The 24,000-nt window shown below is 49.8% G+C and overlaps 1 protein-coding gene and 1 long non-coding RNA gene across 5 annotated transcripts in view; one reads left to right on the forward strand and one right to left on the reverse strand.

Annotated features, from left to right (window-relative positions):
* plxnb2b (plexin b2b) overlaps positions 1-24,000 on the forward strand; it is a 111,845-nt gene that overhangs the window by 22,234 nt on the left and 65,611 nt on the right. The window lies entirely within an intron of this gene.
* Positions 8,721-14,912, reverse strand: LOC107077988 (uncharacterized). The gene is made up of 3 exons (XR_001478964.2): positions 14,573-14,912; positions 13,961-14,064; positions 8,721-10,954 (listed from the first exon to the last, which is right to left on the reverse strand). It is a non-coding gene; the product is annotated as an uncharacterized lncRNA (long non-coding RNA).

Here is a 24,000-nt window from a genome sequence, read left to right on the forward strand (position 1 = left end):
ATGCGGGCGTTGACTCGGTACCAAAAGAGAAAAACAATTCTCATCTCCCGATCATAAGACGTTTTCTTCTTACAGTGGGGACAAACTGCAGGTGCGGTTTTGATTATTAGTTATAAGGTAGGAGCAATGCGCAAATCGGAGAGGTCGGACTCGCACTCGCACCACGTAGATCTCCCTTCTCGAGACAAAACCCCACTCTTCGATGGCATCGGTTATCACCACGATAAAGTAACAGGCTCATCCCTGTTCAGCCCAGTCCCTCGGGATCTCCATTCCCTCTCTCTCATGCACAAATGTGCAGGAGATCGCACCCCTCTTTTAAACACTTTGTTCCCAACAAGAACGAACCCTCCTTTGGCACGCCCTGTGAGCAAACGGGGGGAAATGACCGCTCTGAAAATCTGCCGAGAGATTCCACGCTGACACATCTTAAGAATCTGTCGGTACAAGCGTTAAGGATCTGGTTTAAAATATCCACGTTTAAATCCCCAATTCCCTGACAATGCTTAGCGTTAAGAGCCGCTGTGGCAGAGTGCTGCCGACCAAATGTTTCCAAGGGGGTTTGCTGCTGTCGCTGCTTATCCACCACATCTCTGCCAGATGGTGCACAGCGGAGAGCATCTCCTTCCCGATATCCTCTCTCATTAACTCTGTGTCTGTCACGCTCTCGCTGTCTCTCTCCGGAATAAGATCCCTTTTTGAGAGCTGGAGCACACAGCAGCGTGCTGGAGGTGCTGAAGCTAGGAACATGGATATGTTTGAGGTGTGCTCTTTGTTTTGGGGCAGTATTAATTGAGCGGGCATGCCGCCGCCTGGGTGAGATTAGGACAGTTTGCCTGACCTCAATATGCGTGATCAAAGGTGACGTTTTCTTGTGATGGTTTCGATTGCCCGCCAGCAAGACCATGGAAATTTAAAAGTCAAGAGCGCTTCAGTAGAATGCTAGTGAACCCTTAATGGATTAATTAATCCCTTATTCGGCTACTGAAAGAATGTACATGTGAAACAGCTGGTGTTGTACACAATTAAAAATCGCCAGCTGCGTTTTTTTTCCCCCCACATCTTGGTTTGCAACTAGGAACCCCTTGAACACACTTGGGTGAGCATGAGGAAGTGTGGGGACTGCTTGCTCCCTACTGGAGGATCAGTGTTGATTGGAGGAGAAGCACATCCCTCACAGGCGGCACCCACCCCCCCCACTGGAGGATCAGTAATGATTGGAGGAAAGGCTTGTCCCTCACAGACAGCACTGCCCCTACTGGAGGGGACAAGCTGATCAGAGGAGAGCCATGACCCTCACAGACAGCATTGCCCCTACTGGAGGGTACAAGCTGATTGGAGGAGAGCCATGACCCTCACAGACAGCACTGCCCCTACTGGAGGGTACAAGCTGATTGGAGGAGAGCCATGACCCTCACAGACAGCACTGCCCCTACTGGAGGGTACAAGCTGATCGGAGGAGAGCCATGACCCTCACAGACAGCACTGCCCCTACTGGAGGGGACAAGCTGATCGGAGGAGAGCCATGACCCTCACAGACAGCACCTCCCTGGCCATCTAGTGAATTTTAGAAGTTGTAAAATGCTGACCCATCGACGCATCACGTTCCTCTACGGCGCTGCCCATGCTGGATAGGACAGGTAGGGGTTGCAGTTTTAGTGAAAAGCTACAAGTGCTTTGTCACCTCGTTGTGTCCGAGTTGCAAATGGGAGGTTTCTTCTCTCTTCAGAGTTCCACATTCTGCACTACCGGTTTAATGCCAACGACAGATCCTTACAGCATTTGCTTTTCTTCCTGCGTCACTGATGCCTGATGGCTTGCATTGGGGAACATCGAGGAATCGAATTTGCAGGGGCTGACGAGTGTCACTTGGAACACGTCGGCAGAATTTACCAGCCCTACAGCAAAAACAGTTCTTTGGGAGATCTTTTCCAATCTACTACCTATAAAAGCTGAGATTTGATTTCTGATAGTGAGCAATTTTGTGAAAGAGCAATTCTTTCTCTTCTATTATTGCATACGTTTTTGCATTGTGACCTCTGAGGTCTTCTATCCATTTCTGCAAGAACCTCTAGCAAGTATTGTTTGCCTTATCAGCCTTCTCATAGGATTGAAGATTTTGTGCTCCTAGGGACTTTTCAGCTTCTGAAGGGCCGCTGTGGATGGTTTATAAATACACAAATGTGCAGTGCAGCTCCGATTCCGTCACTGGCTTTAATCTTTAGTTATTGTTGAGTGTTCTTCCGCCAGTGGACAATACTGTAGTACTTCAAAATTGAAATCATATGGACATCCGTTACGGCTTTTTCTGCTGTAAATCGTCCAAGACTGAATTTTGGAGTTGGATGAATTGCACACCAGACAGAACTTGTACACCATAGAATAATCAACATTTTTGACCCCTTAGTAATGCAGATTTTTTTAAGCACCCATAATACCGTTAAGTCTGAGAAGAACTGTGCCAGAGAAGAGCTTTTCCCAGATGTGTGCTAGTCTGGATTAGCTGGGGAAAAAACCACATTCTGATGCCGCTGTTCGGTCTGCGCTGAGGGTGCAGGAGGAGGAGGCTGGGACATTCCCCGGTGAGCCAACACAGGCGGCCTTGGCATGGTGCTCTCCCGTTCTCATTCCTGGAAGAGCGCAGGGGAATTTGGGCCCTGCTGGCCAGGGTTTTCCAGAACTAACTTCCTGGATGTCGAAAATGGGCGCTTAAAAAAAATCAAAGGAGCGTGTCGGACAGCACCTGTCCTTTGGTTGTGAATATCTGGGAAGAGGCGTGGCAGAAAAACGGGAAGTTTTCAGCGTGTCTTTAGAACTCTGCGCGCACAGAGACTGTTAAATGGCGCTGCTCTGCGGGACTCTTAAATGCTGAGTTAACTCTCTGATATCGTATAAAGCCGTGCTTTACCCCTCCAAAGGAACATTAGCACTCCAAACGTGCGTCGTCTGTTCAGGTGCTTTCCAGTTCCTTGTCATTCAGACTCCCGGGCTCCGGTCGGAGGTCAGAGGTCAAGAGCCAGCGCTGGTCCCCGCTGAGGCCCCGGCGGAGGCAGGCTGACGTCAGGGGCCCGCGAGGCAGTCCAGCTCAGCAGGTCTTGACAGGCAGGCCACAGACGTGAGTGACAGGGTGTGTTCGTGCCAGAGCTGGCGGTGGGGGAGAGGGAGAGAGAGAGAGAGAGAGCTGCCTGGAGACCTGAAGACTGACTGGAGACGGCGTGTCAGTTCCTGCTTTGAAATGAATAAACCGAACTTCAAGGCTGTTGTTCTTTACATAAGAACGCGAGAGGCTACGGATGTTTGGTTGCGGGTCGCTAATTGAACAGAGGATCGCTGCTTAAATACCAGGCTTTAACAGTGTGGTGCAGCAGCTTGTTCCATACACCCACAATCCTTTGTGTAAAAACAGGAAAAAAAACCCACTACATTTTCTTTTTTTCGCATGTCGGGGGGGTCTTTCACCATTGTATTATCTGACTCTCATTTACTGCTCAGGTCCTCCCACCCCGGAACGGCCCTGGAACAGTGTCTCACTCCTGAATGAGATGAGTTATACCTGGAGCAAAGAATAGTGCCCTAGCCTGCAGGAGGTAGCTGCTTCACAAAATAAGTTAGTGTAGCGAGTGTAGCAAGCTAGTGTAGAAACAACAGCTCTTGTGGACAGTGTGTAAGAAATTGACAAATGCTGACTGAACTCCCACGCGGAGTGGTTGTTGTTGTTTCTAAAAATGCTTGAGCCTGGATTTGACTGTCAAAGCACAGCCCCCAGTGTTGGCCTGAGACCCTGGTAACTGCAGTTTGGGACTCAGCCTCATTTGTTAGTACTTCTCATTGCAGTACAGGGTAGCAGCCCCCATCCCCCACCTTCCTGTTTCTCACAGGGCAGCCCGTGGAAGACGCAGAGAACCATTAACGTCTCCCGGTTTATTTTTCATAGAACATCTGGAATCGGAGTCGTTCTCATTTGTCGCAGTAATGTTCCCACTTAAGCATTTGACAGATTTTTCTACCCCCTTCCCAAGCCCTCCTCGCTTTACAAAAAGAAGCTGTAGTAAGAGGCCATTAAAAACACACACACTGTTTCTACTTCTACACTGGTTATGTGGCCCAGAGGGGGCCGAATGAACCCGCCCTTGCAGTAGAAGTATTTTAAGTGTTCGCTCCCGCTGAGGTGCCTTTTTCCCTGCCCCAGGGGGAACTGCCGATCGGCCCGAGCTTGAAAATGGAAAGCAGTCGCCCTGGGCCCACGTTCGCCCGCGCCCTCCCCCTGGGTTTGGGGGGAGTTGTGCGGGGGGCTCCTCGCAAGGCCTCGAGGTCCGTGGTGTCCCGGGACAGTGGGTAAGGAAGATGCCCAGTCGCAGCGCGGGGGCGCGGGTGCCAGCCGCGGGCTCTGCCCTCTGAGCTCCTAGCACTGTGCAGGCGGCAGCCCGGCCTCGTATCTCTGCACGTGTGAGTCGGCTCTGTCCTTCAGAGTCCGGCCTGTCTCTGCAGGGAGAGTGCCGCCCTGCTGTATCAAACCGAGTGATGGATGGCACCAGGCTGCTTTTTCAATAGGAACCGCCGAAGGCGTCCGTCTGACCTCAGGCAGGTTGGAATAGTCAGTGATAAATTACTCCGTGCTGTGCGTGAACATGAACATAAGGGCCTTGCTCAGGGGCCCAACGGAGTAGGATTCCTCTGCCGGCTGCAGGATTTGAACCGGCAACCTTCCAGCCCCAGGCGCAGATCCTGAGCCACAGAGCCCCCGCTTGCGTTACTCGATGCGTCTTCTTGAAATGTCCCATATTCTTGTAAAATACTTCCCGGCTGATCCTTTCTTTTTGTGATGGGGTGGTTTGTCTCCCTCCGGCGCTGTGTGTGTAGAACAACAAAGCAGGACTTGTGGAAACGGCGTGATGGATGTGCCCTCTAGCCCCCCGCGAGTGTGATCCGCCGTGTGGGGGGGGTCTGTATGACGCAGGGATCTTCGAGCTGCCCCAGCAACCACGCCTTGCTCGCCAGCGGTCCCACTCCGCTCGCTCAAAGGATCGCGGGCTGCAGCCTTGCTGCCATCCGACTTTTCCTCGGGACTTGGCGGCCGGGGCCGAACTGGCCCCACAGCGCTGGAAACTGGAAACTGCGAAGTGGGGGCGCCGGGTCCCCAGGGGGGCGTGAGGAGTTCGAACTGCCTGCGCAGGACAAGCTCAGGCTCGCAGGCTTCAGCGCGTGTGTGTGTGAGAGTGTGTGTGTGTGAGAGTGTGAGTGTGATTTGCCAACACAAAGGCAGCTCAGCTCCCTCAGGGGGGGCTATCCAAGAGCCCCCATCGCGATGATCACCTGCGCCGTCCAGCCCGGACGCGTCTCTCCAGTTTCCCCAGGGGACAGGGCTACGCAGAGCAGAGGCAGGGTTAACCAGCCAGCCAGGGGCCCCGTGTGCTCGGACCCGGGGCCTCTCCCAGTAAGTCGCTCTGTGCAGGAAGGACCCAGAGCCACTTCCTCTCCCCCCGCCCCAGCTGGAAGGTGCGCTCGGCGGGATGGCCACGCTCCGCTCCTCTTGGACGGTGGCCAGCATCGTCCACCAGCTCCGGCTTCAGGGCTGGGTTTTTTTTTAAGCATTTTTCTTTGTGATTCTGCATATTCTCCTCTCTGCCGTTGCCCGCGCTGTGAAAGGAGGGTGGCAGTAATTAGCCGGCCTGCCTCGCTCTGCTCGCGGCCATTGTCCTCCTGTCAAGACCAGAGTGCCGAGCGTGTTTGAGGCCCCGCTGGCGGAGGGGGGGGTTGGAATTCACCAGCTTCACCTGGCAGGGCGAAGATCTCCTGCAGCACCTAGAAAGGCTCTTTCTTTTTCTTTTCTTTCCTTTCTTTCTTTCAGTGGGCTCTCTTCCTTCTTTCACGAATCCTGGCCCTGTGGATTTGAGGCTCATCGCTTGTCAGGCGGGGTCATCCCAGGGGATTTTTTTATGCCCCAAGAAAAATGTTCCTGCCTCTCCCGTTGGTACCTTCCCTTTGACGAATTTCGCTGGGCCTTCGCCGAACCCCTTTCTGGGACGCGAGGTCGGTCTCGGCGCCTTCCGTGCTGTAACGCCGGCTCTGAAAGGGGCGCTGATTGAAACGCACCCAGCAGCACTGCAAGCTGACTCAAAAGAGGAGACGGGCTTGGAGGAGACAACAGCAGGCTCAGACTGGGGGGGAATGAAAACTAGTTTGAGCCACGTCTCGCGGCTCATTCATCAGTACATATAATACTTTATTAATACTATATTAAAAATAGCTTTAATATTGCAGGGAGCGAGCGTTTTCAGAATTTGTTTTTTTTCCTGGCTCTGCAGCTGATCCTTAAATCAGATTTAAATCCGTTCCAGCAAAGCCATTACGTTCTCTCCCGAGCGTGTCCCACCTCTCTCGTTCCCAAACTGGGAATATCGAAGCACAGCCTGTCGCGATGAGTCTGGATAAGGCTCTCCGGCACATTTTCTTATTTTGGTGGAGCACTCAGTGGGAAGCGGGAGACGATGAGATCTGCTCGTGATCCCAAGTGGATCGCCGGGATAGCTTCCATGCAGCATCGGGTTAGCAGGAGTCAGCTCCCAGGAGCCTCTGGCCTCCAGTTCCCATCCCTGTTCCCCAGGACTTGCTGACTCCCATTTCAGCGCTGGCTCAGTGTGTTGTGTGTTTTTTTTTTAAAAGGCCTTTGAGAAAATTATTGTAGCCCAAAAGGGGGATAGGCTTCACTGCATCATTTTTTTTTACTCCTGTAAAATCGTGTTCCCACAAAGCCAACGGATGAAGATGAAAGAAAAACAAATAAAATGGAACACCTTCCTTTATGCTGTTTTGACAGCTTAGCCCAGAACAACAACAACAAAAAAAGTAGTTTATAGGGGCGGGAGGTGTCAGATTTCAGGTCAATTCTGACGCCATGCGTTTCCCTTTTAAGTAGCACCCCGATCTCAAGACGGTTTCATTCATCTCGAGTTATTAAGCGGCGCTCGGAGCAGGAGCGCGGCTCTTGATGTTTCTTTCAGCGGCGTCCCCAGGGCGATGTGGTAGCGACCCAGCTAGTGAATCGTCTCTGCAAACGAAGCCCCCCCCCCCGAGTTTCCGAGAGCAGAAACAAAATCATTTCCTTTCGCGTACGCTTTCGGATTGTGTCTGGTTACCCTTCAAAAAAATGAAAAAATAATAGTAATGAAGAAAGGCTGTGGAACCGCGATGGCCGAGGGCGTATTTCTGTGCGTCTCAGTTCTGTATTGATTTTGCCCCGGAATTAATGAACCTTTTCTTTATTAAGTGTGAGGTTCCTCCCATTTAACCCCTATGAGAAACCCGCAGAAACTAATAATTTCTCTCGGAGAGTGGAAATAATGAGACTGTGTTATTACCACCACGGTGAATTATCAGGTTTCATTTCCTTATAAACAGAAAGGAAGTCTGACAGGACTCCCAGGATGGGATGGAGGGGGGCATTCTTGGCTTAAGTCCATTTTTGTTCTTCTGCTTATTTTCTTTTCCCTCCAGGACTGTATGTATTTAAATTATTTCAGACTTTACGGATCCTTAAACTAATAACACCCCCATCCCCTCAGCGCCCCCTGTTTATGGTATATCTCTCCTAATCATGGCATCGTAGGGTGTTGCAAACATGTTCTCAAGCGGAACCTGCGGAAGTGCGTTTAAAACAAAAGAGGACAGGAGGGCCTTCTTTACACAAAGAGTGGTGGGAGTGTGGAACAAGTAGCCAAGTGCTGATGCTGTTGAAGCTGATACCCTGGTGTCTTTTAAGAAACAACTGAATGAGGTCCTTGGGTCAGCTTGCTACTGAAAAGCCGGATGGTTTCCTCTCCAAGATCCGCGGTGTCAGTGTTCCAGTTCAGTTGAAATGTTTCACAAGAGAAAAGATGACAGTTTGCATCACTGTATCCGAACAGAAAACCTCGAACGGTGGAGGGGTGGGAGGCTTCCTGAACGCGAAATAAAACCCCTTCTGTGTCTATCCTATTTCCCTCGTTCCTGTCTGAAGAAAAGAACCGTGAAGCCTTCCAGCATCTCATTTGCCCCCCGTGTGCGTCCAAGCTGGTAATGCTGAATGTGTTTCAGCCTCCTGCGGCCGGGCCTGGAGGCCAGGCTGAGCTCAGTCCCGCTCCGACAGCCGGGCCCAGGAAATACTTCAGGAGTGTCATAATTCGCTTTTTCTTTGTCCATTTGAGGTAAAAAGCTCACGTTGCCTTTTTTTTGTAACACACTGCTTCTTCGCTGGTAACGTGAGTCAGGGGCCACACCAAAAGATAATTGCTGTAACGCTGACGCGCCCGAGAATGAATCTTTTAAAAACGGCGAAGCCAGCCAGGAAATGTCAAACATTTAATATGACGCTCTTAAAAAAAGGAGACGCTTATCGGATGAGGAGTAGTTCGCGCAGTTAACGAAACCCCCTTTTTTCCACTGCACTTAGATTTTGTCTAACCTTTCTCAAGCCAGAATCGCGATGAGGCACTATTTTGTGCAGCGCAACTTTGCGCAGGATCTCACCGTAACACGCCCCCCCCCCCCAGAAAAAGACCAAACGTGTATAAATCGTCTCCCGGTATTGATTGAGACGGTAGGAGAGGGGTTTCACCTGGGTCCTGTGCTCTCCGCACCACGCAGCACAACGGCAGACCGGGCTGAAAAAAAAAATGGTCGACCTTTGTCACCGTAAGAACAGCGCGTTCTTCTTAAGAAAAATAAATGCCCAGTGCGCCAGAAACATTCAGCTGCCTTTAATGTCAAATATTCCAACAAAATTACAAAAAAAACAGACCCGAATGTGCTGCATTCCTGCAGATAGTCACATCCTTCGCGAGTCTTGGATGGGAGCTTGGCAGCGCAGCACGATGGAAACCATCTGCAGAAACGAAGGATGACACTCTCCAGAGAAGTGATGGGATCCTGTTAATGGGTGGAAATTTGCATGCACTGCAAAGCCCCTTACAACGCCAGTGACTTGAACATACTTCGGGTCATGAGAGCGCGATACTTGCTTCGGATTCGGACTAGACGTGTGAACCGCGCCACGCCGGGCTAGTGTCCGCTCCGCAGTTAGTAGTGTGCAGGGGCAGCCGAGCGCCTCGGGGGGGCGCTCTCGGGTTCTTGCCTTTCAGCAGCTGGTCAAGAGCAGGGCTACTCAGAAACGGCTTTTAATGGTTTAGAGGTTTGATCTTTATGTTGAGGATTCTGTAGATTTCTGCATGAAGGCTCCCCCCCGCAAAGGGCCCTGCAGAAATAGTTTATTTCTCACAGCTGTGGCGTGTTTTTAGAGCTCCAGTAATACAAATATCGTATTATCATTAAGCGTAGAGGAAACGTTTCAGTCACAGCTTGTTAATCAGCTGGGGTCTCCTGGCTCAGACAGGGGGCTGTAAGTAAACCGTTTCGATAGCGTTTGTGCCCGTTAAGCCTCAGTAAATTGGCCACGTTACTTCAGTGTGGACGCACCGAGACACTTGAATCGGAACTCTTTCCACTGGTAGGGCACTGTAGACAGGGTCTTGTCCAGCGCGATCTGCAGTATATTCTAATGTCTTCTCACAGGTAACATAATTATGACAATACTGATCACTATGAACGTTTCTGTGGGGAAAAACAAACCTCACCAATGCATACAAAATGTTTTAGCTCTCAGCTGGTGTGATGTCATGGTATGCGCAGAGAGGCCTGGCCTTGAATGTCTTTTCACCTGGGATAGGATTCTTCCTCGGAGGCTCCCTGGCCTTTGTCTGGCTCCAGCGGTAGGAGCATGGAGCGTCAGGCCTGTCGACAGAATTTGCTGGCAGTGGCGCGACACCCGGCCTTCTGAGTCATTCTGGAACATCTGCGTGCTCCACGTAACGCGCAGAGACTCTCGGACAACGCAGACCTCCAGGGAGAGGCGGCTGCGCTAGGAGATGGGGTTTCAGGGCTGCGGTTTTCTTTCTGGGCCCAGACAGAACCCGGGATAACTTTTCCTGCTGGCTTCTACCTTTCCTGACTTTCGTGCTGCGAAGGCGATGACGTGATTTTCTCAGGCACTCTGTCCTGATTTCAAAACGGCTGCTAGCTGTTCTGAGCTTTTGACTGTTTTTTTTAAGACCTTACAGTGGTGCTAGAAAGCCTGTGAACCCTTTAGAGTTTTCTGCATGAATCTGGCCTAAAATGCGATCAGATCTTCATCTGAGTCATAAAAAGAGAGAAAGAGAACCCCATGAAACGAATAACACAAAAAGATATACTTTCATTCATTTATTGATGAAAAAAGATCCAACATTAAATGTCTTTGCAGGAAAAAAGTATGGGAACCTCTAGGATTATCAGTTCAGCTAAGGGGATGATTAGAGTCAGGAGTGTCAATCAATGGGAGGACAAGCAGGTGTGCGTTTGGGTGGCCCTGCCCTATTTAGAAACATAACCCTTTCTAGCACCACTGTATTCCTAAACCTCTGGAATGTCTCTTGGATACAAGCTCACTCCACCGAAGGGCTCAAGGAGAGGGGCTCTGTTCTGGGTTACCATGACCTCGGATTGTGAAATCCCCTGCATGAATTCACTGAAACCGCCCCGAGATGTCTCGTGTTGAGTATGAAAAAGCTGATTACCAGCTGGTAATATTGCCAGGCCTAAAGGTCTTTAAGGATTATCTGTTAAACTTCAGTGGGGTGTAATGTCGTGTAGGGGAGGAATTCTGTACCAGGCTGTTCAGGGATTTCTTGGGGAATGTTTTTCCTTAAATTCCCTCTGGAATTAGGCCTCATGTTCTTTGAATTCACTCTTCAATCATTTGCAGCGCTTGTTTTCCCCTTAACTGTGCTCCTGGACAGCTAGGGCCCTCTGTAACGTGAAGCAGACTTGCCAGGAATCTGAAGAATCCTGAGCAGAACCAGATGTTAACCTCTACCCGGCTTGATCGACTTCTGTTGCCATTGGTAACCAGTGTGGAACCAATTCCAGAGCTCGTCCTAAAAGACTGGGAAAGAGATTTGAGATATGGCAACAAAAAAAACCCCACACTGATATTATCAGAGTTTCTTGCCTTCCCTGTTAGGTTATTGTAAAGCTTCAGCTGAAAATTCAATATTGCTCCCAGCGAAAGCGACCGATTGGAGGGTGTCACAGACTCCAGCAGGGCCTTTGCTGTGAAGCTGCAGATCGGCTCATAGACGCTAGCTAGCCCACACATAAAGTCTGTGGATTTCTAGACTTTTATTTCCTTTATGAGAGCAGTAAAGGTACCCAAAGTAATTGTGTGTTTAAAAGCAGTATGTCTCCTAGCCTTTCATGCTGGACAGTTATTCGATTAACCATTTATGTGCTCATGACTTGAAATGAGGTTAGAGCTGAAATGGGTGTGCACGTGGGTTTACATTCACTTAATCATGCACGTTCCCTTATCTGATTTTCTACAAACGGGGGGTTTCGTGGCAGTGGTGGGGGACGGTGCTGTTGGGTCGCGCGGCCATGTAATTAAGGCAGGAAGTGGCTGCAGGAGATGCTGCTCTGAAAGCCCTCTGGAGTTGTGCTATTCACCCTCCAAAAATAAAAGACAAGGCCCCTGACCTTCCTGTTCCCCGGGGCCACAAGCACCGAGAGAAGAGGATCATGGAGCACTGGCAATGCTGGGTTGAAAATCGAATGGCCGAGTTCATTTCGCTGCAAACATTAAGTAAAACTGAAGCGTGAAAAACATCTCTGAACTGCCAAGCAGTCCTGCCTTTTTTTTTCATTGAAGGCTTTTCGAGTGGCGCTCTTTAAGAATTAAAAGTGGATCGCCACTCTAAGTAACTGAAGAAACTAACAATCGGGTAACGCCTCTGTTATCTAATCTGATCAGATCAGTTGTGGACAATGAAGTACCGGAGCCTGACCTAGTGACGTAGAAAACCGATCGTGCCATTATTCCTCACACAGTGCCTTATGAAACCATGTGAGCAGAACTGGGATATTACAGCTGATATGACCAAAGTTGTATGTGATATTCCAAACAAGGTCTTATTAGTGCATGGTACAATTTTGACATAATATACCTTGATTTAAATTCTAAACCTTTATCTATACATCTTAGCATTTTGTTTGCTATTTTCTCCACACATTCTCCAGACAATAAATCATTATAAACTCCTAAGTCTTTCTAATTAGCTTCTTCAAACTCAGTTACCTGTCTTGATGTATAGTTTGTATAGGTTGCCTGTATGCAACACTCTGGCTCTGTCTACATTTAAATGTCCAGTGTCAGATGTCTTTATTTTGTATCTCCTTTGAAGCTTATGCAGTGCAAACCTCTCATTTCATTGACTGTTGACTAGTTTACAAACTACCAGAAACCAGATTATCGATGTGAATTAGGAAAACCAGTGGTCCTAGTACAGATCCCTGTGGTACTCCTCTAATTACATCATCCCAATTTAATATCCATCAATCAGTTCTTAAACCTTACAGATTTCCTCGAATGCTTACTCTTGCAATTTGAGACTTTAATCTTTGATTAAGTTTTAGTAAAAGCCTTTTGAATATATAAATACACTATATCATATGATCTGTTTATATCAATTATTGTTGGTACTTGTTCAAGTAACTTTTACTTGACCTTTTCCAACTCTGTATTGACTCTTTCATAATCATGTTTGCATGCAGACAGTCCTCTAGTTTATCATGTTCATAAACGTATATCGGGCAGCACAGTGGAATAGTGGTTAGCATTGGCCAGGGGCTGTCTGTGTGGAGTTTGTATGTTCTTCACGCGTTTGTGTAGATTTCCTCCAGGTGCGCTGGTTTCCTCCCACAGTCCAAAGACATGCCGGTAGGCTAATTAGCTTCTGGGAATTTTGGTCCTGTTGTCGTGTGTGTCTGTGTATGCCCTGTGATGGACTGCTGTCATGTCCAGGGCGTGTGAGTGTGTGTGTGTCCGTGTGTGCCCTGTGATGGACTGCTGTCATGTCCGGGGCGTGTGAGTGTGTGTGTGTCCGTGTGTGCCCTGTGATGGACTGCTGTCATGTCCGGGGCGTGTGAGTGTGTGTGTGTCCGTGTGTGCCCTGTGATGGATAAAACTTTAAAAAAAATGGATAAATGGTTAAATCTTATATAACAGAGGTGCGAATTATTACTCAAATTATTATTAGCTTGGTTTTGACAACTTTATAGTTGATGGGTGCCAACATCCACTACAATTCTCTAGTCAATTGGTGCAGAAATAACATCTCTTCTTGTGTCTAATGTGGTCTTTTCTATACGAATAATATTTGATATCAAACTTGGCTTCCATAGCATAAAGCACACTATTGATTTCTTTGTTGGTGATCACTGGGGTGAAATATGTTCATGATTAACCCAAGCATTCACTGTTCTTGTAAGAAATAGTTCTTGGAAGCCTTTTTGCAATTGGCAACAGCTGTTTACTGGGACAGTTGTGAAATGATGATACAGGGATACTGAGTATTCCTGAGACACTTGCCTGCGCAGTTTACAGGGAGATTCTCCAGCGCACGGATAAGGGTTTGTACTTTAAAACCACGGAGTTGTACAAAGTTAATTATTTTTATTCTAAGGGGGTGTTTATCTTTAATTGCTATTCTGCTCCTCATTTCTCACGGTTATCTTTGTTAAAGGTGTGTGAAATGAGCTTGCCGTGTTTTTCAGAATTCAAACTTTTTTGTGTGTGCAAAAGCCGCAAATTTCTCTAGAATGCTGAAATTACAAATCAGACTCTCGCTCCGAGGACTTGAGTCAGACAAAATTAAGCATAATTTCTGAGCTCTCTCTAAGGGCTTATTTTTCCCAAGTGTTTTTCCACGCTGTTCCATGTGCGTTGCATGTGGATGAGAGAGCTGTTTTCTTGGGAAGCGTTTGGATAAGTGTTCAACAAGTGCCGAGATGGTGTGCTTTTTAAAACCAGAGGTGACACAGAGCAAAGGTGGAGAGGAGATCTGATCAGAGGACAGCTCAGAGAGGCCCCTCTGCACCCTGGCGTTTCTCTTACCGATCGGCCGAGCGATCCTGCGGTCCCGTCGAGGCCAGTTTTGAAGATCCCAATACTTCCGCCTCCGCAGCGTGGCTTGGTAATCTGTTCCCTTGGTGATATTTCTGCATGAAAATGAAGTATTTTCTAGTATCAGTGTGCGACTTTTAACTGCGTTCACAATTACGTCCTCAAATGATTTGACGGCAGTCTGGGTCAGACTCAAGTGTGCTGGAATCGTTCCAGAGGAGAGCCACCGGGCCGTCTGGGGCTGAAGAGGCTGTCCGACACAGGCAGGACATAGGGTCCAGCTTGAATGGACAAGACTGCAATTAGGGGTCCTGATGCAGGTATTCAAAATCTTCAGAAGCACTGACAATCACCCCAGAGAACCTCTTCAGGATCAACAGTTGGAACACAAACCAGAGAAGGCCAGTGGACACCCTCTTCAGGAGTCGTAGGAGCATGGACCAAGCTACCGTGTGGGCTAAATGGGCAGAGTAGCTTCTGGTCTGTAGGTCTCCACTCAGCCTGGTTTGACAGGGCTGTGGTTTCACTAGGCAGAACGATCCGCGCTCGGAGCCCCCATGGAAATCCGTCCTCAGACCTGCAGTCTGAGCTCTCTTCTGTTACCTGCGAGGAAGAATGACGGCGGCTCTCCAGTAACCATTAAAAGTGCACCTCTTCCTTTTTCTCGCACTGTCGCGTCGGTAATGAGCACTGAAGCTCCCTTCGCCTAAGCTGTTAGCTTAATGAGCAGCAGAGAGACTTCTGAAAGTGAGCCTTCCCTGTGAAGAAAAACAAAGCGCGTTAATTAGCCGGGGAGCGGAGCCGGAGCCGCGCAATCAGCCACCGCTCTCTCCCTCTCCCCCTCTCTTCTCGCGGTTATCTCGGGAGAGAAATCGCAAGCCGCGCTGTTTGTCGGCGCGGCGGAGGGCGGCCGTGCCAGCTGTCGAGGCCCTGGCGCGCCGCCAGCCGCGGCGCCGCCCCGGCGGTCGGTCACACTGCGCTGGCGCGGATGGCGGAGGCCGGACACCTCCGAAGACGCATCAAGGTCAGGGGGGGAGAGAGAGAGAGAGAGCACAGGCCCGCAATCTGTCCGGATAGTGAGCATTTACAGAGTGGGGAATGTCAAGTTAAGATAGGTAGGCACCTGTACCTGCAAGTCCAGCAGGTTTCTTTAAACAGTAAAATATTGAGCAGAAGAAAGAGGGACTTTGAAATAAATGCTTGGGTTTGCTGCACAAAATAGGAATACATTGGCAGTGCCTTCAAAGGTTTATAGTGCTAAACTGCTATTGGAAAAAAATTGTGTTTACTAAAGTTGGACTGTGGATAAAGGAGACTTTTTTTTTTTAGTTTTAAAGTATCTAACACTTTCTGCACGCCTAGATTTCTTTATCTGAAACGCGGTGCCCAGAGTGATGAACGACGAACCTGAAAATAGACCCGTCACGTGTGAGGCATTGTGGAGCGGCTGTTCTTTGCCAGTGGGGTGTTGGACATGAAGCCCGATCCCTGTCAGTCACAGGACCGCTGGCTTTTTCAGCCTTGTCGCTTTGTCGCACCGAGGATGTACGGAGACTCTCATGTGGACGTCCTGATTGGAAAACCCCGGCAGTGGGGTGCGATTTACATTTTCATGACGAGGGGTACAGAATCAGGTGCTTTCAAAATGATCAGCTGAGAATTAGATGCTTTCAGTCCATATAAACAAATGAATCATGCTAAGCACTACTGGAAAACCACACTCCAGATTTCATGAGCCGATGGTTATAAATGTGGTAATTAAATGGAACTTGCGGCCTATTTTGCAGGCATTAACATTCTGAATTTTCCTTGAGGGACATCATCTAGGACACAAAAACCACCAAAGTTCTCTCCAAAAGCACACCTTTCGTATTGCAAAGAACAAAGAAAAGCTTTCTCGTGTCTCAGTGCTGTGCCGGAATTAAAACTGGGATCAAGTACAGTGTGCGCAGCTGCAGTCGTTATCCCACTGTCTCAGGACTTCCAAACTGGATCACGGTGAGGACTCTGTGCTGACCTCATGGAAAAAACGATGTCTCATTCCCACCATTATTATTGACCTGTACAAACGAGAGTGGGACAACCTGCTGTTGTCACAAGCTGTACTGTTATTGCAGTTTTCCTCCTAGGCCTCACAGCCTGTTTTAGTAACAAATAGCCTCCTTTTTTCAACCCTGGACTGCACCCCAGTCGCAGCCGAGAGAAAATGAGCCTGGAACGCAGACTGCAAGGTTATTGAACAGGAAACGTGCAGTAATCCCCTGGACGGACGCAGCCTTGAACTTGCTGGAATTCCAACTGTTTATGCTTCTTGATACACATCCGCGTGTCATTTTGATGTAGCCTTTGCCATACAGCATGTATACAGAGCTTGCCTGTATAGTGCATTCAAGTTTAAGCACTAATGTGAGTTCCATGGTTAGGGGACAGTGAAATCATCCAAATTAAATAAGACTTAATGGTTTTTCTATTTTTTCTTCCTCCTTTTTCAGATTTCCGATTGGCATGTGTTTGCCATTAAAGAAAGTCAGTAGAATGAGCATTTTGTTAAATTGATAAATTGACATTTTGGGTTTTAATTGCTCTCAGCTATTGGGGAAAGGCATCCCGTATCTGATCCGGTGAATCTGTGGGAGTGGTGCGGTCCGTCGGAGCTCTTGCAGTGGTGCAGGGCATGCTGGGATGTGCCGTAAGGTTGGCGTCTGCAGCTGTAACCAAATTCACATGGTTGTGCATTTGTGTACAGAGCCTGAGCTGAAGACACAGGCTGACAGTGGGCACAGTGAAATGTAAAATGTGAGCAAGGTCTTCCTAAACCTAAGGAAACTTGTTTTTTTTTTTTAGTTTCAAGTGGAAATTCATTCTTTGAAAGACCAGTTAAAGATTACTTCCATATGAACTAAGACCTTTTAAATGGCATCCTCTTTATTTTTACTTACTAGCCCATTTTGACTCCTGTTACAGGGGCCAAAAGTATTTTTCTCTGTTGCAAGAACATGTTGCAGAGGCCTGGTCTTGTCAATGTGATTTTTGTAAGTTTAGAATTCACTTGAACCGTGTGATCCATTTAATTTCATTTCTGAATCGTTTTTTGTTTTGGCAGAATTGCAACTCCTGACACTTGTGTTATTAAGACTGAGTTTTGGGGTTCCCTCTCACTACGTTGGGTCACAGAATCTCATGATGTGGCCTTCCCTATTTCAGAGGGTTTTGTTTGGGTGATATTTTGTCTGCCCCCATTGGGTTTTAAGTTGTTGTTGTTATATGATTGGAATGAATTATAAAGTAAAATCTTTTTACAATTGGGGAAGATTTAGAGCTTAGGGAGATCTAAATGAAACAACCAAGCCATCAGGTCTGGTCGTTAGCTGTTTAAAGACTGCGTTTACAGAGAATAACGTTTTTCTTTCTTTTATTTTTGAGAACAGATAATACCATTCTAAATACAGGTGACATCACACAACAATCCTTTCGTAATACAGATTCACCAGTTTTCATTTTCACGTTTTCAAGCATGAGAATTGAGTCTATTCATATCTGTTCCCTCCATATTATACAATTATTCTACTTCTCACCAGGAAAGGAAGAGGTAATGTTTTCCAGGAGTCTTGATCTGCTCAGAATCCAGTGAAGTGTCCGATTATTAAGTGCAGAGAGTGAAAGGGCTTATTATCGTCTTTACAAATAAAAATCTTTGCCGGGTTGTTTGGTGGAGAATCTAAGACAAACGGGGTCCCGTGTTTCTCAAAGGAATCACCCTCTGCAGAGAGAAGGGAGCAAGACGTTTGTGGTGCAAAATGCACATTATAAAGGGCCTTCTCACCAGCTGCTTGGCCATGAAGGAGGACATAGTTAGATTTCTCATTAACTTTGTCTGCAGGAAGGGACATTAGCTGTATCCTGTGTTTTTGGACTGGCACAGAAACGTTCCGTTTGCCTGTCCACGCCTGAAATGCTAGTCTTCTGCGGTTCGCTGCTTCACGGAAGGTAAGGTCTGAAACGTTTGCCAACAAGATCCTCCAAACCGCCGGTGTGAACCGTCTGCGGAGCTGGCCGGGGCTCGAAATCCCCTCTCCCCAGATCTTTCCAGGCGTGCTCCCCTTGTGCTGCGCTCCTGGGAATTGCCGAAGGAAGCTTTCAGGAACCTCTGCTGGTGCTCTGGGCCCCAAAAAAAAAAAAAAAAAAAAGGCCATTTGTGTTCAGAACTTTTCCATTTTGCTGCGCCTTTGCGAGCGCTTCCCTTTTTTTGTCAGCACCTAAATTAATTTCGGCAAGGTGTCGTTTCGCATTAAAGCATGGCGGGGCCTGTGAGCGCGGCGGGAAAGCAGTCTCCGCTGTTGCCATGGGAGCACGGCTTATTGTAGATTTGGGTACCAGCTACTGTTCTGGTGCCAAAGCGGCTGCCCACTTATTTCCTGTGTGCGGGGAAAAAGCTTGGGAACGGCAATGGCTTTGGAATTTTGTCTACAGGCTTTTTATGTAACATTCTGCAGGATTGTTTTGATATAAGGGCTTAAAAAAAAACTTGTTCCCATATGTTAGTTATTTGACTCCTTTCATTGGAGTTTGTTTCTGGTGGCTTTTTTCTCGCCACCCCCACCAGTCTCTCTCTCTCTCTCTCTCGCTCTCTCTCTCTCTCCCTCTCCCCCTCTGAAGCAAAACATCCTCCGCTGTCCAACTCCTCCCCCGCACAGCCGTCCGGACGCCAAAACGGGTGCCCCCTTACCAGCGAGCCGCGAGCGTTTCTGGGACGCTCGTGCGCCGACCTTTATCGGCGCGCTCCCCAGCCCGCCGAGCGCCGCGCGCTGCCACCGCGGCAACCGACGACCGCCACGCGGTTTGTAAACAACGGGCCGCGCATTTCCCCCCCCATAATCGGGCTTCCGTGCGGCACCTGTGAAAACAGATGTCCAGTCCGAACGTCCCGCTGTTCCCTTTACAAAGAGCCGGCTGTCGACTCCCCCCCCCGTCCGCAGGCGTGGGCCTGTCCAAGGAAGATGTCCCGCCCCCGGCCGCTGGGGCTGCGGGGGAGGCCGCTGGAGGCGTCGGCGACGCGGTGAGGCGCTGTCTGGCTCCGGCACGTTCCTTGCCGTTGACCTGCGCTTACCCGCGTTTCGGATTCCGACGTTATTCCCGTACAAAACGTCGCTTGGCAAAAACCGATTGGCAGAGGGCTCCCGAGCTGCGCGCGAGTTCCCAGCAGCCCGTTTGGATGCTTGAGGTATTCCGCACAGTGGCGCCTGGAGAGCTGTGCGTCGTTTTCGAACACGGGGACCCGTCGGCGCTTTCTGGTTTTCCTCTTTCCCGGTGAGGGCCACAGCCACCGGAGTGAAGGACTTCTGAAAGCCGAGCCGGAGTCATTTCCTTGTTCCCCTGTCCCGTCCCTCGGTCGGGCACAAGACGGTCGCAGCCTGCGTACCCAACGTGTTCCTGGTTAAACATTCCCTTTGTTTTTGTTCCGGGCAGAAAGCTCTGCCTGCAGGCGTTTCGCGTCCCAGGGTTCTCCAGCTGCGCGTTTCTTCTTGGTGCCCGGAGTGAGTGGCACGCCTGAGGGTAATAGAAACGTGTGTGTGGCCTGAGTACCAGGGGTGGTGGTTGTCTTGTTGCATTTCCTCCAAACCTTTCGCTGCTCGAAGCCCAGTGTAGCCAGGCCTGGACTGAACGCCTCCCCTGAGCTCCACCTTCTGAAAGGGCCGAGTTGGGTTCATTACAAACGATGACCTAATACTACAGAGATTCGGGCTCGTCACAGACACACCCTTCTCACTGATCAAGACCAGACGCCAAGTCTGCCCTAGATACCGGCCCCTCAGATTCCTGTGCTCTCTTCCAGGAATGAGGGGCACATTGTCCTTTAAGCCTCCTGCGTCTTTATTTAGGGAACCAGTTACCAGCTGGCAGCCAGTCTTGTTAGTCAGAGCCTCAGCAGCAGACTGACTAATTAGGGTCCCGTGCAGGCCCTGCACTTCGGACTGTTTCCAGATCAACTTCCGCAAACCCCATGCGACAGTTACATAATGTGCCCAAGACCGGACTTTCTGTACTCTGCTTATGGGAAGTGAAACAACATTTTAATGCTATGAGATCTTATATAACAACACCCATTGACGTTGACAGCATTAGTCCTGTGGATTGGCATTTTGGTCTACACATATTATGTACTGTTGTGCCTTTTTTGCACCATTGCATTTTCAGAGTGCTGTATGGGAATAACCGCAGAAGCGAATATTAGTGTCTTTATTCTAAAGCACCACAAGGCCTCTGATACCTGCCTTGCCCTGCAGTACACAAAGGGTAGTGGTGGTGTGGAACGAGCTACCCAGCCGTGTTATTGAAGCCGATACTCTGGCTTCCTTCAGGAAACAGCTGGATCAATTAGCTACTTACTCCCAAACGGGCTAGATGGGCTGAACAGCCTCCTGTGGTTTGGAAGGCTGCGTACGTTCATGAGTCGATTCTCTGTTCCGACAGCTTGGAGGGCCGTTTCTGTCCACTTACGCCAGGACGGAGCTGACCGGGGCTCCGCTCGCTGTGTCTGCGCTGTGTGCCGCCGGGTCATGAAGAGTTAGCGAGGGGTCGGTGGGGGGGGGCTCTGTGTTTGATGCTTCAGCCAGGTCTCCGCGGTTTCGGTTTTTCTGGAGCGTGTTGCTCCGTTCCGACCGGATACGAGCTGAGGAAGCTAGCGAGGCAGGAGAGGCTCTTTCCCGTCCTGGCTGGGCCTCTGCCCTGCTTGAGCTGAAAACCTGGAGCCCCCGAGTGTGCGCGCCTTCCGAGACCGCGGAGCAAACAGCCTCCTGCTGGCCGTCTTCCCCGCCGGCTGGACGTCTGTGCTTTTCTCGGTCGCCGTGCACCGGGTGTTTTTCCTTTTTTAGTGTGATCGAGCCCGGGCTTCGGCAGGCGTCGCCACGCCGCCCCCCCCCCGGCAGGAATGCTGCGGAACGAGCTCCTCGGAGCGGGAGGGCAGAAAGGGAATTGTGCCTCTGCACAGCCCTGCCGCCCCGGCAGGAGAGCCGGATTCCTCAACAAGCCCCAACACATCTGGTTCTTATTGAGACGGGAACAGAGTTCTGGGAACGGCTGGCTCTGCTCTCACACACTCTCACACTCTCTCTCACACTCTCTCACACACACACACTCTCTCTCACACTCTCTCTCACACACACACACTCTCTCTCACACTCTCTCACACACACACACACGCTCTCACACACTCTCTCACACACACACACACACACACGCTCTCACACACGCTCTCACACACTCTCTCACACACACACACACACACGCTCTCACACACTCTCTCACACACACACACACACACACACGCTCTCACACACTCTCTCACACACACACACACACACACGCTCTCACACACACACACACACACACGCTCTCACACACTCTCTCACACACACACACACACACACACACGCTCTCACACACTCTCTCACACACACACACACACACGCTCTCACACACTCTCTCACACACACACACACACACACGCTCTCACACACTCTCTCACACACACACACACACACACACACGCTCTCACACACTCTCTCACACACACACACACACACACACGCTCTCACACACTCTCTCACACACACACACACACACACACACGCTCTCACACACTCTCTCACACACACACACACACACACACGCTCTCACACACTCTCTCACACACACACACACACACACACGCTCTCACACACTCTCTCACACACACACACACACACACACGCTCTCACACACTCTCTCACACACACACACACACACACACACGCTCTCACACACTCTCTCACACACACACACACACACACGCTCTCACACACTCTCTCACACACACACACACACACGCTCTCACACACTCTCTCACACACACACACACACACACGCTCTCACACACTCTCTCACACACACACACACACACACGCTCTCACACACTCTCTCACACACACACACACACACGGAGAAGGGAGCCGCTCCTGAGTCTCTGCCATTTGACATGATCCCTTGTTAAGTCCTTCAGGGCCTTTTCCATGTGCAGCCTGCATTATTGCCTTCAATGCTTTGTAATCTTCCCGGGATAAACAGTGCTGAATAGGCAGGGCGTGGGAGTCCGAGGAGGGAGGGGGAGAGTATTAATAACATTATTACTAGTCATTTAGTAGGAACAGAGAAGTCAAAGTGCCGATTGTGCTCTGACACTTCTGGAGTTAATGTCCACCCAGCGCACGAGAGCTCTGTGTTTCGAGAGCAGGGCTGCTGACCTCTGGTCCTGGAGAGCCACCAGCCCTCCGTGTGGTTTGTGAGCTCTCCTCTGCACACACTGGAGCAGTGCAAACGGTTCTGATTGCCATGGCCGGTCCTAACAGGCGATTTAGTGAAGGCATTAGGAGCTCCATGGGTCGGGAGTGGAGATCGCTGTTCTAGAAACCCGAGTTCTCGAGGACTTCACCGGAGCAAGGCTGCCATTGCTTCTTAGAGAAGAGAGCTCCCCCTACCGAAAGAAACATGCTACAGTGGCTTCAGTGCCTGGTGTACCTGCCGTTTGCCTTAAGCATGGCTAGTAGAATATAGTGCGATCGTTCGCATTGTTCAGATGCCCTTTCCCTGACTCAGCGTTGCCAGGGTGGTTTTCAGTGTTCGTTTTAGAGCAGTAAACGTGTTTAGAGAATTAACCTGTCACTGATCACTGCAGATCGGGTATGAAAGTGGTGCCTAGTTGAGAAAATAAGGTTTTAAGTCTTAAGGCCGGGAGAATGCCAGTAATGTCCCTGTTATAAAAGTCTTTCAGTCGTAGTCTGGTCTCTCCAGGTTCAGTTCCCGGGCAGGAATTTGACTGGGGTGTTAACAGTGTTCAAGCCTGGCTTGGCGCCGGAGTGCTTTTTCACTCCTCCATGCTCTGGGCTGTTGGTGGTGGTGTGGGGAAGAAAGACGTGGATTGTTTGTTCGAGGCGGTTTGTGCCTTGAGGCTGCGGGCCCCGGTCCGAGTGGAGGAGTGTGGGCCGGTCCGCTCGCTTGACTCTCAGTCCTAAAGATCGATAGATGGATACTTTATCGATCCCGCGAGGGAAATTGCAGTGCAACAGCAGCTTAACACAGACAACACAGACACAGTTTAACGAATGATACAATAGTAATAATACAATACAATACAATCAGTACAGTGAGAAGTGCCCTAAGAAGAGTCTAAAGCTGGTCACCCTGCGGTCTGTGTGGGTCCTAATGCCCCAGTATAGTGACGGGGACACTATACTGTAGTGGGCGCCATCCTTCGGATGAGAAGTTAAACTGAGGTCCTGACTCTCAGGGGTCATTAAAGTTCCCTGAGCATTTCTCGAGAAGAGTTGGGAGTTATCCTGATGGCCGGGCCGAATTTCCCCCTCGGCCTGTACTGTGGCCTCCAAATTGTGCCCATGTAGGACTGGCTTGCACTGGCGCCCCTCAGTGGTGTAACCCTGCCTTGCGCTCGTGGCTTGCCGGGTGGGCTACAGCTTCCCGCCACACCGTACGGTATAAAGCGGTTTGGTAAATGACACGACTCAGGCTGGTTGGATCGAACACTGAGGAAAAATGGATTTGCAGGTCCCTGACTATCTGATCCCTCCCCTCGCTTATTCTCCTCCTCCTCCTCACCCCTTTCCTCATTCCTCGTGTTGCGAAGCAAGGGACTGGCCGGTCTCCCGCTGGAAGCAGCTGTGAGACCCGCTCTCCCGGGAAATTGAGTTTGAGCCGGCGTCAGCTGACGGTTTCCAGCCCGGCGCGGCTTTTCCTAAACAAATATTCAGACGCTTTAAGCAAATTATGAGGAAAGGGCAAGCAAGAAAAAAAAGTTAAAGTGGTTCCATTAAGACGAATCTGCTCCCTGTAATAGCGGGTCGTTTGCGGGGCCGGTCTCAAGGGTGCAGTCCCCAGTCCCCAGTCCCCAGTCCACGCAGGCGGTTTACAGCGTCTGGCTTCGCGGCGCTAAAAGCAGTCGGTGCTGCGGCCAGAGGCCAGAGCAATCGCCTCCAGTGCAA

The sequence above is a fragment of the Lepisosteus oculatus genome, chromosome 7 (genome assembly GCF_040954835.1).
Source record: "Lepisosteus oculatus isolate fLepOcu1 chromosome 7, fLepOcu1.hap2, whole genome shotgun sequence".
Taxonomy (NCBI): domain Eukaryota; kingdom Metazoa; phylum Chordata; class Actinopteri; order Semionotiformes; family Lepisosteidae; genus Lepisosteus; species Lepisosteus oculatus.